Raw genomic sequence first — 17,957 nt, 5'->3', positions numbered from 1 at the left:
GCATAAGAAGTCTAAGAGTTATCCTTCCCTTCCTGTCTTTTTTTTTTTGTTGTTGTTGTTGTTTGTTTCTATAGGTATGAGGAGCACAGTAGTTCATGAGGGGGAAATGCAGGAGAGTACTGAGGTGCTACACTGCTCCTTTGGCTTGTCTCTAAGAGGGCAAGAAGGGAGAGAAAGGCTGAGGCTAGGTGATCACTGGGAGCATGCTCTCCCGGCTGAGTGATGCTCAGGGAGGCTGAGGGCTGCCAGCCTCTCCCCTTCCACATGCTGCTCTCTGGGTTTCATCCACACTGCTGTTCCACCTCTGCTCCCACTGAGAGTCCTCAGGCTTTTTCCTGGGTGCTGGGCAGTGGTGCTGACGCTGGACATAGGTCCCCGCCTCAGAAGGACCACCAGGTTGTCTCCTCATCTCACTGTATGGACATGTCCAGGCCCTGCAGGGTTGTTTTAAGATGTATCCAGGTGTTTAGCCTTTTCATTCCGTGTGTGTCTCAGAGCTCTGACAATTTCCATCTTGTTGGCACCGTGGGGGTCATTCTCTAGGAACACTGAGCTGGGTGCCTGTGAGTTACCTAGGAATCCTGTTGGGATGGCGGTGGGGCTGGGGCCGGGACTCTGCATTTTTAGCCAGCTGACCTTGCTGACCCTGCATTTACAGAGCACACTCCTTGGGTCTCATTAAGCTTTTTCTCACCTATGGTTACCTTGCTGATCTAGTTTCCTCTCAGTGGCTGTGATGAGCACTAAGGGAGGACTGTTTTACTCTGCTCACACTCCCACCCTGCAGTCCACCGCTGCAGGGAAGTCAAGGCATGAGCTTGGAGCAGACAGTCACGTCCTGTGCACCATCAAGAGCGGAGAAAATGCACGCGTGTGTGCCGATGCTCAGCTCACTTTCTGTTCTCTCATACGATCCAGGACTCAGACCCGGGGTCTGGGGCCTGTCAGTCATCAGTGAGCGGAATCACAACAGTCCCTCATGCCAACCTGATAGAGATAATCTCTCAATGAGACTCTTGACCCAGGTGATTCTACATTGTGTGAAGAAGACAGTTCATTAAGTCTAAATTTAACATATTCAGTGAGTTCTAAACTTTATTCACTTTTGAAAATATTTTATCGTGTTTGTGTGTGCCTGTGTGTATGCGCATGTGTGATTTTGCATGTGGAGCCAGTGGACACTCTCAGGTATCGTTCCTTAGGCACCATGAACCTTTGAAAAGTGAAAAGAATTTTTTCTGTATATAACTCCGCCTGCACATGCCTGTGCCATTCCTGTGCCTGATGCTGGTGGAGGCCAGAAGAGGGCATCATTTCATCTGGAGCTGGAGGTAAAGGTGGTTATGAGCTGCCATATGCATGCTGGGAACTGAACCCCAGTCCTAGGAGAATGCTCCTAACCATCTTTTTAGCCTCTCCTTTTTCTTCTTGAGATATGACCTCTCACTGGCCAAGGAGCGCCAGATCTCCTCAGGTCCCCACACCCAGCCCTGGTGATAAGTGTGTGCCATCCTGTTTGGCCTTATTTATTCTTCACATGTGGGGATTGAACTCAGGCCCTCATGTTTGCAATGCAGGCACTTGACCAGATGGCTCATCCCCCTGGTCTCCCCACAGCACCCATGTCCACTCTCCTTTTACTTGGTATCCTGAGATGGGGTCTCACTAAATTCCCCGGCCTTAAGCTCATCAGCAGCCCAGGCAGGCCCTCCTCCGGTGATCCTCCTGCCTCAGCCCTCTGAGTGATTAGATGACAGGCCTGTACCATCAGCCTTAGCCCTTTTTCTAACCTTGACCACATTAATGCTTTGAGCATGGCAGAGTTTTACAGATGAACCTTACTTTATAGTACAGAAATTCAAAAATCATAATTATTTCACTGAGGGTGGCTCCTGCCCCTCTATTAATCATCCTCCTCACGCAGAAATGGAATTCTATTTTAGTCTCCTACAGATAAATTAGTATATAGTGGAAGGGAATTTAACTTTTGTGAGGAATTAAATGCTATGATAGAATTAACACAAACATTCGCCTTGGTGTGTCTGTGGTTTCTTTGCATAGCAGAGACTATTCAGTGCAAATGCAGCTGTGTCTCACTAGACTCCAGTGGCTGTCAGATCTGCCATAAGCACGCACCGAACACCGCAGTGATAGCAACGACCACAGGTCACCTTCATGTGTGTTTGCTGTATGTGAAAGGCTGTTCTGAGCACTTGGAGTAGATTCACCCAACAGCTGGGTGCAGTGGGGTACACCTGTAATTCCAATGCCCGGGAGGCAGAGACAAGAGGGTCACAAGTTTGAAGCCAGCCTTCACTGCTTAGGGACACTCTTTGTAAACAGGAAATGACCTTGCTTATAGAGGTTGGCTGATGTCCCCAGGGTCACACAGCTCGAGTGGGTGGAAGTGAGACCCAGTTCAGATTGCAACCACCTTGCCTCTGCATCAGCGTCACCAATGCAGCTCCGTCAGTATTTTCTCGTCTTTATCTTGGGATGGAAAACACTTCCTTTTGACCCTCATACATTGTAACTGCCAGTATTTTAATTTTAAGCTTTTACTTTCAAAGCAGGCCTTGGTGATTGCGGTCAGATTGGGTTTGCACCCACTTGCACACGGGATGTGAGCTGATGCTTCAGGCTAAGTTCCCTTCCCATAAGCTAACGTCTAAAGCATTAAGCCTGGAGCTTTTGACTCCAGCAGGGAAGGCTGAGATGCTCCCAAGAGAGCTTGGAGGTGTTAGATAATTTTCTGCTAGTGCACATTTTACATTTTTTATCTTCTCTTCCCCACCTCACCTCGGTGCACTTGAAGCTCTGAGACTGTTCTTTTGCATCTCCCAGAAGCATCCGCCCAGAAGCTCCCGCCCCTCTCTCTCCTCCGCATCCCTCCCTCACCCGGGTTACTTCCCTGCCCCGCTTTGGCTATTGTCCTTGGGGAAGCTTAGGAAACAGCCGGATTCTTTAGAGTCTGTAGGCTGAAGACATGCTTGCTACTCATTTCCCCAGCATGGAACACTGTCCGGAAAATAAGAGGTTAAAAAAAGAAGTCTGGACCGTGAAGGGCTGTGACAACTGTCCTAGGGGGAGCTCTAGCGAGCCCTGGCGGGCAGTGACTCATGCTGCTCTGTCACTCAGATCAGCATTGGCCCCTGCCACGCAGGCGGCCAGGTGGGGTTACAGCCAGAGCGCGCACTAAGGAGTGGGGAGCATGCAGCCTGCACTGCGGGGGATGTGATGCCGGCTTGCCAACTTCCCCCTGCCTGGTCCACTGCGGACGCCCTAGCCTGCAACCATGGTAACACTTCTGGCTGGAAATGCCCCCGGGAGCCCCCGAAGATGGGCAGCGTCCTGGTGACTGATGGACAGCTGCTCACACTCCTGAGTGAGAGAGCCTAGTAGGTCTGCAGGTAGCAGAGACGATGTGACCCCCCTCCCCAAGCCGGGAGTCATGCCATAAGGAGGTAGGAGCCTTGCTGCAGATGTGCCTCCATGGGTCCCTATGTCCCCCCACCCCCACCCCCCATTCGGTGCTGGGAGCTGTAAATCACTGCAACTTTATTTGGCTGTTTTTGGTTATGCTGTTTGAACTGCGGCGAATTTGATGGGCAGGATTGTGCTGGGGAGGAGAGATGATGAACTTAAAAAAAAAAGTGGTTAATAAGATCTCCTTAGTAGACTCAGCTGGCTATGAATGAACCAGACTGCAGTGGTAACCCAACGGCAGTTCCACAGCCTCCCATGCCCCTGGCCTGTTCTTTCGTCTCATTCTGGCTAAGTCATGAGACACATCTCCCATCTGACAGCAGCGAATATCACTCACTATTAATCATTTAGACCTGTCTGGAAGAGGGGCTCAGTGGGCTTAGGTCATCTGGCATCCTGACATTAGCCAGCTGACATGGGGTGGGAGCCTTCTGGAAATGATCAGGTAGGAGCTGCCTGCTCCGGTGAGCTGCCCAGGCGCTTCTGTTGGAACCAAGTGACCTGTTTGAGTTCATCTTTCACTTTAGCCCCTGCCCAGGGCGGCAAGCTGTCTGCGGGTTGGTGGCCATGTTGGCAGCGAAGGGGTTAATCTCTTGTTGCTGTAGGAGCCGAGGCTGGGTCTGCCTGCGCCAGGAGCCGGGTTGAAAGCAGCAGGCGCTGCAGTGCTGTCTCCAACGCTGAAGGAGTGAGGCGCTTTTTTTTTCCTTCTCCGCAACAGTGTGGAATCCGTCTGAATTTTTCTCTCCCCCCTTTCTTGTTTTTCTTTTAACCAGCTCCTCCCCCCTTCGTTCCCACCCTCAAGTCTGACGATGACACCTCCAATTTTGATGAACCAGAGAAGAATTCGTGGGTTTCATCCTCTCCGTGCCAGCTGAGCCCCTCGGGTTTCTCAGGCGAAGAACTGCCGTTTGTGGGCTTCTCATACAGCAAGGCACTAGGGCATCTTGGTAGATCTGAGTAAGTGACAATGTGACTTTCCGGGGGACTTGCATGGATGCCTGGCACACAGAGTCAAAGGTGGTGGTGGTGGTGGTGGAGGTGTGTGGGGAGTGCGGCGGAGGCGGAGGGAAGCCCCTGAGCTGCCTGCCTTTGGAAAGCAGTCTACCTGTTTGGGGCTTACTGGGCTAGACTGTTAAGGTTCTGTTCTGCTTGGCATGCTAGGTACCTGTTTCTGTCTGTGGCATCCTAATGGTCAACTGGGTACTTTGGGGTAGTTTTTTCCATCTTTGGTCTCATTTAAGAGGGAGGAGAGAGTGGGAGGTTTCTAGCAGTGCAGATCCCTGGTCAAAGGGGAACCGTGAACGAGTTAAGCTGAGCTGTCCGTCTGTCTGTGCATCCATCTCAAGGGGTGTGGGCGGCTGGTACCCTGGCTGTACCGCAAGGATCCTAAACACGGTATCTCACAAGGCTAAAGGTTTCCCGATGGGTGTAAGCGAGCTTCAAGTGGCTGAAACAGAGCTCTAGCAGAGAGATGATGCTGGGCTCCTGGCCAAGCATGCTGCAAGATCAGGGGTCTGCCAGCCGAGCCGTTCTGAGTAGGGAGAGCGCACTGGTGGCCAGAGGAAGCCCCGTTCCTTCCTGTGACCCCCAGGAGAGAGTGCGGTGCAGCGGCCACTGATTCACAGAACCTGGGTTTCACAGGAGGGCAAAAGGAAAAAAAAAGCCCTAAACAAACCAGGTGACTGGAATTAGAAATAGAAATATTTTTGTAAACCTCTCGAGCTGGGAATCATTCTCTAGTCTTATAGGAAGCATTTAGAAGATGTGGCAGTCAGGGCTCGCTCGGAGGCTCCTATTCTCTGGACTCCTAGAATTTGGGATGGGGGAGCTGGATGACATTCTGTTTTCGGGGAAGCGAGTTCCCCTAGGAAGGTCTCAGACCAGCTGTGTCGTTCTCCAGATTCCTTGGCTCTCTCACATCGAGGCTCTTGGGGGCAATGTTGGGTAACTAGTTGCTGCCCACTTAGGAGAGGAACATTTTAAATTTTTAAAAAATTCTCACTGGTACATATATTGCCCATGTGTTGTGTTTGTAGCTTAGGTATTGATTAGGTGGGATATTGTATTAGTTCCTGGACAGTGTCTCCCCACAGGTACAATTTTGAGGTTCTTGAAAAGATACTGGATTTTTACAGGGAATTAAGCATTTGATAGAAGCTGGGAGAGTATGGGCTGTTGTTGTTTTTTTTGACAGGGGCTTTTGCAGTGAGTGGTGCCAGGGCGGCCTTTCTTTATTACCCTGCCTGCAGGCTGTGTTTAAGAATCCAGGTGGATGTTGGCATTATTAGGTGTGCCTTTCTTGCTGATCCACTCTACCACCCAAAACAGCCCAGAGGATGGCAGGAGAGGCAAAAATCTAACTAGCTGTTGAATGTGCCATTAGTCAGATTTGCGGTGGTCCAAGCAGGGCTAGGAGGTTTGACGTTGGCATCAAGGACCCAGGCAGGAGTGGAGTCCCAATGGTGAAGGGTGCATGGTTAGTGGGCAGTGTAACCTTGACACAATCAGCACACTGAAGGTCACAGATCTGGCCTGGGAGGAGATGTGTGGGGGAGTTGTTGGTCTGCTTAACAGTTCTGGTCTGGGCTAGACATGTTAAGAAAGCTGTCTGAGGGTGTTGATCAGTGATCCGAAAAACCTGAGAGGCCTTGTGGGAGTGAGGTTTCGGGAGCACGGGAGTGGGGGGTGGGGGGTTGCTGTGAGGGAGCCCCGCACCACAGTTACTCTGAAGCAGAGTGCGATTAACTGCTTGTTGTTCAGGAAGACTCTAATTGCCTCTTTCTGCTTCTCAGCTGAGTAAAGGGAGGTCTGTCACAGGGACATCTCAGCGTTAGGGCCCAGGTACCGAATAAATATTTGTTGACTGAATTTACTCATGAGCCTTTCCCCTGGAATGTATTGTGTTGCTTTCTGAATTTGAAGGTTTTTCATTTCACCTTTGGCTATCTAAAAATCTGTCTCTAACACATCAACCAAGCTTCCGTTTATGCCCCAACAGGACGTTTAATGAGATCCTCATGAAAATAAAATTCCGTATAACAAAGCAGTGCATTTCTTATCTGGAAGATGTAACTGGCAGCGTCTTATCTTTGGGGAACTTGATGCTTTTTCCATGGCAATTCCGGGCTAGAATCAGCAGCTTTTCTTCTGTCTCCCGGCTCTGTCTGTGGTACTGCTGCTGGACCTGGCTTCTTTGCCGGGGATAGCTCGGTGGGTGAAACCTACAGCAGCATTCCAGAAGTCCTGTCCACCTGTTGGTTGTAGGTGACCCCGGCCATGTTGTGTCATAATTAATTGGGAAGCCAATAAAAGAGACTCAGATGACACTGCTCAGCAGCTCCTGCGGTTTCATAGATGGACAGTCACAGGACTCACTGCAGGGGGTGGCTTCCTCTCGGTACCACCTGTGAGGTGGTACCAGTGACCTCGGTACCCACCAGTGACTTCGGCTTTCTTCCTGGGTTTCCCTTCTCCCACTTCTTGTTCTCAGCGTCACAGGTTCTTATTTTTGCTGCTGTTACTTGCTCTTCAACCCACTGAGGAAACTGCAGCTGCTGCTCTGTGCTAGGGAAACTGACCCCAGATTTGTTACCAGTGAACTAATGGAGACGTTTGGAGGTGGGGCTGAATGAGAGACAACTTCCCACCGAGACTCTGGCCTCCAGAACGATTCATATTGTTCTGTTCTGGTTGCTCCTCACATCTTAGGATCTTTCCCTTTTTGCAGGGGGACCCCAGCCTATTTTTAAGCCAGCCATTGAGCACATTCTTAATTTTAGATTTAGCAAGACGCCCCGTCTCAGTGTGTCCACGAATGAGGTGTAGGGGGAGTTTCTTGCTGCCCAAGTTGAGAACAGGGGAGCTTGGCGAGAACCAGAATTGCTTGCCTGTCTGTCTTTGGTGAAGTTAGCTTCAGAGAGCATCCGCACCAGTGGCTCTTTTCATGTCCCTCCCACCCCTAAGTGATGCTGGGCATTGAACCAAGGGCCTTGTCTGTGTTAAGTGAGCACTCTACCACAGCGTCCACTGAGCTATAGCTCAGCCCAACCCTTTTCCTTTTTTGCTCAACAGGAACCCAGACTCAATTCCCATTTTTTTGAATGCCTGTCATCCCCATTTGTTTGAACTTTACAATAATAGAATAGAAACAGAAATTAGTAAGCAGAAGGTTTAAAGATACCATGGATCCCAGCACCTCTGTCCATCGTCAGCACAGGGTGAATTTTTTAACATCCTTCCTTCTTCTTCCTGGACTGCCTCATCATCTCTGCTCAAGTCAGGAGTTTCTTCAAGGTGATGCCATCCTGATGAGGCTGAATTTGTGAGTTGAGCGGTGTGGGTGAGCTGCCTTAGGAAGGGGCACGCTCTTCCTTTTGCCCTCTGGGCACTTTTCTTTGAGTGGATCTGGAGATACAGGGGTCAAGCCATCCCTTCCGGCACAGTGGAGGATCAGATGGCTAGTTTTCAGTGCCTCCTGCTTTCAGGATTGGGAATTCCTTGCATGGTAATTTCCTCAATGGTAACCTGGTAACCAGGATGCCTTTCTAAAGGGCTTCCAGGAGGATGGAGGGAAACAGTGTTTTCTCTAATACCTAGTACATGAAAAGACCTTAGTTCTGTCTCTTGCTATTTCTAACACACCAACCTGTAGTTATGTGCAACTCTTCCGTATGTGCCATGAGTCTATGAAAGGACTCAGCAGTAACTATTGAGTTCCAAGTCTGGCCAGACCCATTCTCAGCTCTCCAGGCCTTGGGAATCTTTCTCCTGGAAATGCTTAAATGTTCTGGCCAACTACAAGAGTTAATATTTTGTCGAGAAGAGGTGTTCTCTGTGGAGAAGTAGATGAGAAGGACAAGATGAAGTCCCAGATGGGCACATCCCCTCAAGTTGACTGCATCAAAGCAGTTTTGTTGAAACAGTTCATAGAACTGAGTGTTAGCTGTGGACTAGCAGGGTGAGCAAAGGAGACAGGGTCTCAAGAGAGAACCTCCTTAAACTACTTAAGGAGTGAAGCCAACTCATGCTTTCTTGCTAAATGAACAGTGACAATCTTTCTTGGAATGCCTGTCCATGGCCCCATGCAGGCTGGGGTCTGTGGGGCAGGCTGGGTCTCATTGGTCCTCATGGTCCTGGATGCAGGAAGCCGTGGTGGGCCCTCAATGAATATGCATGCTGGAACTGAGCTTAGCCATAAACTGATGGATGGTTAGGGTTAGGGATCGTCTCTGTTAAAGGTGGTGTATTTGGGTCAGTAGAGAAGAATGAGGAGAGGCCCTGAGGTTTACTGTGGCCTGTTCTCACAGGGTGATCTACCCTCAGGTGCCGGTCTACTCCCTGTACGCTGATCTACTCACTTAAAGCACTAGCCCAAGAGGAAGCAATGGTCATCTTTCTCCCACTTTACATGTGAGAAAAACTGAGGCATGGAGAGTGGAGCTTGCCCAAGGTCTTCAAGTCCAGGTGGTTGTGGAGGTTCAGCATCTCTTGACCACTGTGCGACTCTGCTGTGCCATTTAGACTCTACACATGGGAGAAGCTAGGAAACGCTTGTAGGATGCCCAGGTTCACATGCTTGTCAGAAGTAGACACTGTTTGGGGGAATGAAGATCCATGAAGCTGGGGCAGGTGTGAAGAGCGATGACATGCAGGTCAAAGGTTGCTTTGGGTTTTGGCCTTTATGAGTTTTTTGAATAGGTGGGCTACCTAGGTCTTAGGTTTCTTCTCATTTAGAGACCCTATACCTGCTGTGCATGTGTGTGTCTGTGTGTCTGTGTGTCTGCACACATACATTTATAACCACTCACATTCTTACTTGCTAGTGTTTAGTTCCTTGAGGACAGGAAATGGCACTGACCTTGGCCTTCATCCTGTCTTCAGGCTGATTATTCATAAGCTGCAAAATAAACATCTCATGGGGCCGTGTGCATCCTCTCCCCCTCTTCCTTCTCTGTAACGGTGTGCTGGGATTGGAGGTGTGCACCACTGTTCTAGCCAGATCACTTGGTGGCTGCAGATGCTGACTCCGTTACTGGGTTTCTTCAGACTTTCCTTTTGCATTTCCAAGGCCTCCCATCTAGCCTCCTGTGAGGGGAGGGGAGAGGAGGGGAGAGAGAGTCTCCCATTTGTCCTATGTTTATCGAGCTGCTTAGGAGTAGTGGGGAAGTCTTTTCAAAGCTGTTTTCCCTGGAACGCACGAGAAGGTAGGCGCGGTAGTTAGTGTACATGTGTAACTGTGCTTCTGCAGCCGAGGTGCTCCTGTCGGGAGATGGGAGGCTGAAGTGAGGTCTCTGTAGGCTCTCTGGGTGGATAACCGTGCCTGCTCAGTGGCAAGCTGAAGACCCAAACAAGGTAGAAGGACCAACCAACACTCATGGTTGCCATCCACCCTCCATGTATATGCTGTGGCACGCACACAGAAAACAATCAACAGAGAGAGAGAGAGAAAGAAAGAGGCAGAGAGATACAGAAAGACAGAGGCAGAGACACAGGGAAAAAGGGAGAGACAGATACACAGAGAGAGAGAGAAAGAGGAAGAAAGAAAGAAGAAAGAAAGAAAAGAAAAAAGAGAGAGAGAGAAAGAAAGAAAGAAAGAAAGAAAGAAAGAAAGAAAGAAAGAAAGAACACAAGAAAAGCAGAGGTGGTGGTGGGGAATTGTTTCCTTCTGCATCCAGCCATAAGCTCCTTGGCTCTGTGCTTGTACCCACCTCCCAAGGAATCTCATCTGTGATTTTGTTTTGTTTTTTAAACAATAGTCAACGCAACAACAGCTTCTTCTCATAGTTCCTAAGGGTACTCATTCACTCTATCCAAATGACTTAATGCTAACTGTCCTCAGGTGCCGGCTCATCTCCTGCCATTAACTGGATCTTAAGCTGGTTGCTCACCTCTGGGTATTGTCTTGGGTTTTCTCCTCCTATCACTCATTCGATTTCTGTTCTCTCTAGTCAAGCACACCTTGCTCTCTGGGCCGTCTCACCCTGTTCTCTGTTCACACTGAGCACGTGCCTGCCTCTCAGTCTTGGCAGGACAATCCTTCCACCTTCTCCTTTGCCTTAAGGACACCCTCAGAACTCAGATCGCAGCAGTCCTATCCCAACCCTGAAGAGCAGGCTCTAGAAGGTCTGTCACGTGTGTGCTTTAGTGGCCCCCACAGGCTAGTTTGCTTGGTTGTCTTGGATCCCTTAAGGAGGGTAGTCATTGCCTAAACATGCTTCGTGTTCCCAAGCTTGGTGTCAGGTTGGCTGCGCTTCCTTTGCCTGAGCAAACTCCTCTCGGTTTTCTCTGCTTTCTTTGCCTTTTGCCTCCTGGCCTGTCTGATGAACCTCCTGAAAGAATCACATATGCTTAGTGTCCCCCCGCCCTTTTTTTCTCCCCACCCCTCAGTACAAGGACTGGCTCAGAGGCTATTGGCTGCCCTGGCCACCAAAGCAAGCCACTGGACACTGTTAGTCAGCCCATACCTGGAGAGCTTTCTGCTTTGTTCTCTGGGTCCTGGGCCCTCGGTTTTCTCCCATCTCTCCTCTCTGACCTGTAGTTACTTTGTGTAGGCCCTTGAAATATAGACACCGCCACTGCTGTCGCATGAGCTAGCCCTTCATTCTTTACCTACTGCTTCCTCCCGCCCCTCTTCTTCTTCAGGTAAGAAACTACCATTTCCCCAACCCTTCTAGGCAAGAAAATGGTGTCACTTTAAACCCTCTTCTGCCTCTTGCCTCTGCCATCGTTGGTAGGGCCTCTAAGTTGCTCTGCTGATGACACTTGCAGCTGTCCCATTGCTCTGTCCTCACCATCACCCCAGTGGTCATTTGCTCAGACTGGTGCAGTAGACTCCAAATGAGCCCTCTGCCTCTGGTTTTTCTGGCTGTAATCCATTCTCCACAGAGTGGAATTCCTCCGAAGCCAAGGCTGGATGACGTAATTCTCCTGTGGGGACCTTCAGCAGCATCTTGGGTGTGCACAGAATTAATGGCCTCTCCTGATCTTGACATTCAGGCTTAGTGTGCCAAGACCCTAGCCTGTGTTCCCAGTCCTACCTTCTTCTTGTCCCCTAGATCTGGCCAAACTGCCAAGGGCTCACTGAGGACAGGGCTGTCTGTGTCTTCCTTTTGCCACAAACAGGACTTTGCCCCTGGCAGATCAGACTTTTGTCAAATTGAATTGGGCTAAAGTGGTCTGGGTTGTACTGGATTCTTCTGTCCAGATTATTCAGTGTCTGCTGAGTGCGTCCCATGTGCCCAGAACTATTGTAACTTTCCATGCATTATCCCCCAGCCTTGCCATAGTTCACTGGGTAGACACCCAGACTTAGCGAAGTTACTTAGAGGGCTGGGACAGATCTAAGACCTGAGCCCATGTCTGGTTACTTCCAGACCTCTGTACGTGACCTCTGACAGTCATGGCTTTTGTTCATTGTGAGCTGTCTAAACAGGCAAAGTAAAGGAACAGCTTTCTGGAGGGGTCACCCACACAGTCTGATTTTAAGTATTTAGTAAGTACTGTCACATAGCTCAGCCGCATCCATCACACTTAGATAATAAAGCCGGAGATGACCAAGCCTGGGTCTGCTCTGAGGTTTGCACAGCTCACCCCTTCAGCTTTAGAGCTCACAAAACTGTAGCAGCCCTGTGAAAAGGCCAGGCTTGAGAATGAGAAAGGCAGGCACTCCTTTCTGGGGCCCACCTCTTGACAGGTTTGTGAATGAGGCGTTTAACTTTCAGAGCCGGTTTGCCCCTGCCTCTCGTTGGGGGAGGGGGGGGTAATAGTGTCTGTCTGGAAGGTTTCCCGCAGGGACGGATGGCAGTCTCAATGTTCGTGCTGGAGCAGAGCAGGCGTTCATTTTAAGTGGCCATTGTTACCGAGGTGTGCGGACAGGAGCCGGGGTGCTTTTGGCTCTCCTTTCCTCCATGCTTCCACTTTATAAAAACATTTTGCTGGTTTTTGCCCATTGAGAGAATTCTGGTCCATGTGGGGTGCCTGACGGATAGATGCCCTAATATCTACATCCAATTTTCTACTCTTAACAGAGTCTATGATGCATCAGTTAAACCCGCATTTCTCATAAAACACTCTTCTTTCTGTAAAGATCCAGTTACAGTGGGCTGAGCCTTGTGCCCTGTCCCCAACCAAGATGCCACCTATTTGCTCCCACCCTTGGGCACCTGAGTGTTCCCGAGAGGAGTGAGTGTATATTTTAGTGCGGCTGGTGCCCCAGGGCCAAGTGTGTCTTCTCTGATGCTGGGGCTGGAAAGCTCTCAGTACAGCCTTGACCCTGCACAGAAATTCTCATTTTGGATTCCTTTGTCCATGATGATCTGTATACTGTACCTTCCTGATGCCTGCATGTCATTTGTTTATTCATTCATTCACTCACTGCATTAATGGATTCATGGTTTCGTGGGCATAAATGTGAACAGGACAGATGCCGTCCCTGTCCTCAGAAAGCTACCACACACAAGAGACAGATTCAGATGGTGGCTGGGGCTCTTTGGAAATCAGCCCAAGGGAGGGGTGATTTAGACTTACTGGTCAATTTAGACTTCTCAGTAAGGCTTCCTTGAGCTGAGCACCAGGAGCGTGCTAGAGAAGGTGGGGTCGCCTGACACCTCAACCACCCTCAGGCTGATCTCCAAGCCCACGCTGAGCTCCTGTGAGGTACCAAGCCCTGCTCTAGAGGCTGGACGTTGCTGCGAGGCTCTCCCTTCACAGGGCTCATGTCCTGGTGAACATTCATTCATTGATCATTTGCTTAGCAAATTCTTGCTATCCTACTATGTGCCAAGTACTTTCTAGGCCCCGAGGATTCAACAGTGGTCACGAGGAGGCCAAAAGCCCTGCCTACATGAGTACAATCTGTCAGAATGGCAGACAACTGGTTCTTGATGGCAAGTGGGAAAGTTGTTCCTGGTAGAGGGGAAGAGGCCGACTTGGAAGCCAGGCCCACACTGTGCTGAGTGGCCAGCCAGCAGAGAGCCTGTCAGAGCAGTGGGCAGCGTGGTTGAGGTCAGAGAGCCCAGACTTGCATGGGATTACATTGAGTAGGAAGGCATGGTAGGATCTGAGTGGGAACATGGCAGATCTCATTTTATAAAGGAGCTCTCTGACCATGGTTGGAGGGTAGGTAGGAGAGGGGATGGGGGTTGGCGTCAGGGAGGAATAATTAGGTGGTTGTATTCATTCAGAGAAGGGGCGGGAGCATGTCAACAAAATCCGCACATCGAGGCACTCACTTGGAGCCAGGAATGGTATTTAAAAGAAAAATCACATGCCGGGCTATATTTTTATGAATAGTGAGAGTTTTGATAAATGATTTTTTTGCTACCTATTAATCATCCTAGAGCAAATGTTTCCATTCATCTGGAACCCATTGGTGGCAGTGGCGGCGGCGGTGGAGTGTGTGTGGTTGCTTATCTGGGTGTACACGTGTGCTACACCCCAAAGCCAGGCAGAGTCTGAAGCTCCCCAGGAGAGTGGCATTTTTCGCATTTCCAAGAGCCTGCGACGGGCACCACTGTGTATTTTAAAATGGGCTTAAAAAGTTAGTTCATAAATTTCAGAATGTACAATCTTAAAAGCCAGCATATTTTTGGAAACAGAATGCTGATGGTTTTTAAATTCTCTTGTACCACGGTACAGCTTGCGGTTACATATATTTTTAGTACCGTTGGCCACAATTAAGGTGAGGCCCTCGACTGAGCTAACTTCTATGTCTCTACACTTGGCTGGCCCTGAAGCCTGCGTGACCTGTGGTCTGCGATCAGGCGACAGATTTTTCAGGCAGGGGTAGGGCTTCCTAAGGAAGCAGATGGATGGCTTGATACTTGCACAAGATTCTAGGCCTAGGGCTTAGAGATGACCTGCCCGACGCTCTGGTTGGTGGGATGGAAGTACACACCGGGTCCTATTGAGAGACAAGTACTGTGCTAATGGTGTTCACGGGTTTTTCTTAGTTATATGGGTTATTTATAGGCACATCATTGGGAAAAGTACATTTTTATCATCTTTCTTAAATGTGGAGATGCCACTTGAAAACAGTTTTTGGGTCGAATGTAGTATGTTAAGCAAACATGCTCTCCATGCTGTGGAGGGGCCAGAAAACCTCACTCTCTCTCTTTGTCTTGCTCTGTCCTCTCTTTCAGTGCTCATTGGGCCTCTCTAATTATAAGGCAGATGTATATATTAGGAAGAGATGTTGATTTCAGAGTAAATTTTTCTAGAAAATAGAAGCTGGGGAGAAAAAGGAAAACCCAAACTTGGCTTGGCGCTGGAGGAGACAGCATTGCTGTGTATGTGGGTGGGTGGGTGGCTCCATGCAGCCGCTGCTCAGAGGAGCGGCTCCCCTCCATGGGGGCAACTGGTTGTGCATGCAAGATATGGAACCAGGGGTAGGGCGGGGTAGCTTGGAGGGGTGGGGCAGGAGTAGGCCATCGGTGTGTGGGCAGGCTGCACGCTCTTATATTAGCATCTTCATTGTACTGGGTTTAATCCAGTTCAGAGTATGAACTGGCCTAGGCTTCCGACAGCTATCCTGTTTCCCAATTTAATTGTCCCCTTCCCCCCAGCCATGGATCAGTCGGGGGAGAGTTGCTTCTGTTTGTGTCTGGGGGTGGCTGTGGGCCGACACAGCTTGTGGATGCTTTTGGGTTCCTAGACTGTCTTGAGCTCAGGCTTAGCAAACGCATGCAGCCAGTGATGGCTAGAGGTCACCGTATCCTGCATGGCCCTCCTCTCTCTTCCCTCCATGACCTTGATGCTCTGAACACTCTCAGCACTGCCTTGCTTGTCCAGTGCTGTCCAGCCAAGTAGTCGAGTTGAGATGGGAACTCACAACCATCGATTGTAGACCCCTCTACTTTCAACTGTCGGCACTCAGATAGGGTAAGTGTGTGTAGAGGCTTTAAGATCAGCTCTTGATTACCACCCTCGAGCCTACCCCCATCCCCATGCCCTGAGGATAATAATGCCTGTCCCCCAGGATTGCAGAGATCTGGTGAGGTAGTCCATGAAGTGCCTGCACAAGAGGATATGTTTCCTAAAGTGGCGCTTTTACTCATGTCAGGGCTGGTGTTTGTTTTCCCTCCTGGCTGGTTCCCGAGGTGAGAAATGGAGGCTTTACCTTGTAGCCTCCACACTAGGGTTTCTCAGCTTGGCATTGGTGACATTTTGGGCTGGATAACTCCTGTAGGTTCCCCCGTAAGTATTGCTTGGTGAGCAGTGTCTCTGGCTTCTTCACACTGAATGCTAAAAGCACCTCTACCCTCAACACCTCCTCATCCCTATCCTTACCCTGTTCCTACCCGGCTCCCATCATTAAGATTAGAGAATGTTCTAAATATCACCACATATATGCTAGGGAAGAGCCACTGGGCTGTAGAGAAGGATTAAACATTTTTAAAAAATTATATTAGTTCATCTGTTTTTACGCTGAGTGTTTTCTTGCATGTATGTCTGATTTCATTGCTTCTTTTCTTCATTTCTGGGCCACAGGAACATTCTGGGCCATCAGAAAATTCTGATGAAAGTACCCTATAGAGGAGTACTTTGTTTTCTTCTTTAAACTTTACTTCAACAATATAAACTTTAAATAATGTCATGCCTGCATTTTGGGAAGACCTTAGACTAGAGACTTGATGTTGGAAAACCAAAGTGGTGTGAGTTGGTGCTTTGGTTGCTCTGGGGTGAGCTTGGATGAGACCTCTCAAGCTGATGTTTTACGTTATGGTCAATTCCAGGAAAAGCCACCACCAGTCACCATTCACTGCTTCTTTGGAAGATGGTTAGTGACGTTGGTTTGAGATAATGTTTTGGAATGTTTGTGTTAGCATGTGGATCTGCAGTGGTTTGAGATAATGTTTGTGGGGGTAAGTGCATCTGCAGCATACTTTTGGGCTGGAGAGATGTCTCCATGGTGAAGAGGCCTTGCTGCTCTTGCAGAGGGACCAGGTTTGGTTCCCAGCACCCACATGGTACTGCAACCGCTTCTAAGTCCAGTTCTAAGAGGTTTTTATACTCTCTTCTGGCCTCTTCAGGCTTCGCATGTCCTGGTGCATATAAAGTCTCAGGCAAAACACTCATAGACATATACTTAAAAACTTTTTTTTAAGTTTTTTTTTTTTTTTTTCTATTGGAGTGTGCCTCTGGTACTATGAATTGAATTGTCTGAGCTGTATCTGGCTTTACTGTACCATAGAACTCCATGGAGATGCTATAGCTAAATTAACTTATGAAGTTGGGCATCATGGCCCATGCCTATAATTCCAGCCCTTTGGAGGCTGAAATAGGAGGATCGTGTGTTTGAGGCCAACCTCAGCTACATAGTGAGACTGTCTTTTAAAAAAAAGAGGGGGGACAGTGAAATGGCTCATCTGGTAAATAAGCATGATGACTTGAGTTTGATGGTTGGCACCCACAGAGGAGAAACAAAACAAAACAAAACAATTCCCTAGAGTTGTCTTCTGCTTTACACATGTGCAGCATGGCACACAAATGCACACACACGTGCCCGTACACGCACTGCACAGATAAAGCAGCACACACATTAAACGACGTACGATACTATTCTCAGTTATTGTCCGGCACTTGTGCTTGTCCTGAAATTCAGAACAAATTGAGTCCCCACCAAAGGAGTCGCACATGACCTGGCCAAAGTGCCAGTGGAAGCAAACGCTGATGCGGGTCAGACTGTAGCTTTGGAAGCCCTGACTTGAACCCACAGGTATCTTCTTCTAATTAGCTCCCTGGTCTTCAGTGACAACTGTCCATCAGAATCATTATGGACTTCAATGAAAATGGCACTGCCAGGCCAACCCCGGAGTCTCTGCCTGGGTTGAATTGCTGTGGGCGGGCCCCACCCCTGGCTTCCATTGCAAACACTCCACCTCCAGGAGATGATTGTATTCATCTGGGCTGAGGTACAGGAAGTTGCCCAAAGCTGCGTTGACCTTTGCCCTCTATCCCCTCTCGTTATTTATGCAGTTGTTGCTACAGGCTCAGTTTAGTCACAGCATTGAGCTTTTATTAGTCGTGATTTTTATTTATTCTTGTGGGGGGGAAGGTTTCTTTAGCATATTTATTCTGAAGAGCTCTTAGTTGCCGTACTTAGAACTCTCAAATGCGAACATTTGTCAGGCATCAAAATAGCAGAGTGAGCAAGTCGGACTTGGGGCGACTGCTACATTGTCTCCTGTGAGTGCTCATCTCCTGGATTCTGGGCCTATTAACCAGTGACCTAGAAACACTTTTTCCTTCTTTCTTTTTTGGTGAATAAGCAATCTGTTTTGTACCCACACCAGCGAACACTCAGCATTAAGCTCTGCTGGAGCCCTCCCTCCATGTGTCTTTAAGCTCTGTGAGCCACGTCTCACTCTGCCATCACAAAGCCCATGCACTTGTTTTTCTAAAAGGGCGCTAAGTGCTCAGGTGGGAAGAGCTGTGGCCTGTGCGGTCCTCCCTGGTGTATGTTACGTGTGTCC

At 49.1% G+C, this 17,957-nt stretch overlaps 1 protein-coding gene across 1 annotated transcript in view; it reads left to right on the top strand.

Annotated features, from left to right (window-relative positions):
* Positions 1–3,154: 3,154 nt before the first annotated feature.
* LOC129682416 (citron Rho-interacting kinase-like) overlaps positions 3,155–17,957 on the top strand; it is a gene marked incomplete at its 3' end in the record, with an annotated part of 28,523 nt that continues 13,720 nt past the window's right edge. The window contains 2 exon segments of the mRNA XM_055614780.1: positions 3,155–3,464; positions 4,260–4,443.

This window comes from Psammomys obesus, unplaced genomic scaffold (genome assembly GCF_907164565.1).
Source record: "Psammomys obesus unplaced genomic scaffold, mPsaObe1.curated_primary_1811, whole genome shotgun sequence".
In the NCBI taxonomy this organism is placed as follows: Eukaryota; Metazoa; Chordata; class Mammalia; order Rodentia; family Muridae; genus Psammomys; species Psammomys obesus.
This window is presented reverse-complemented; position numbering and strand designations above follow the sequence as displayed.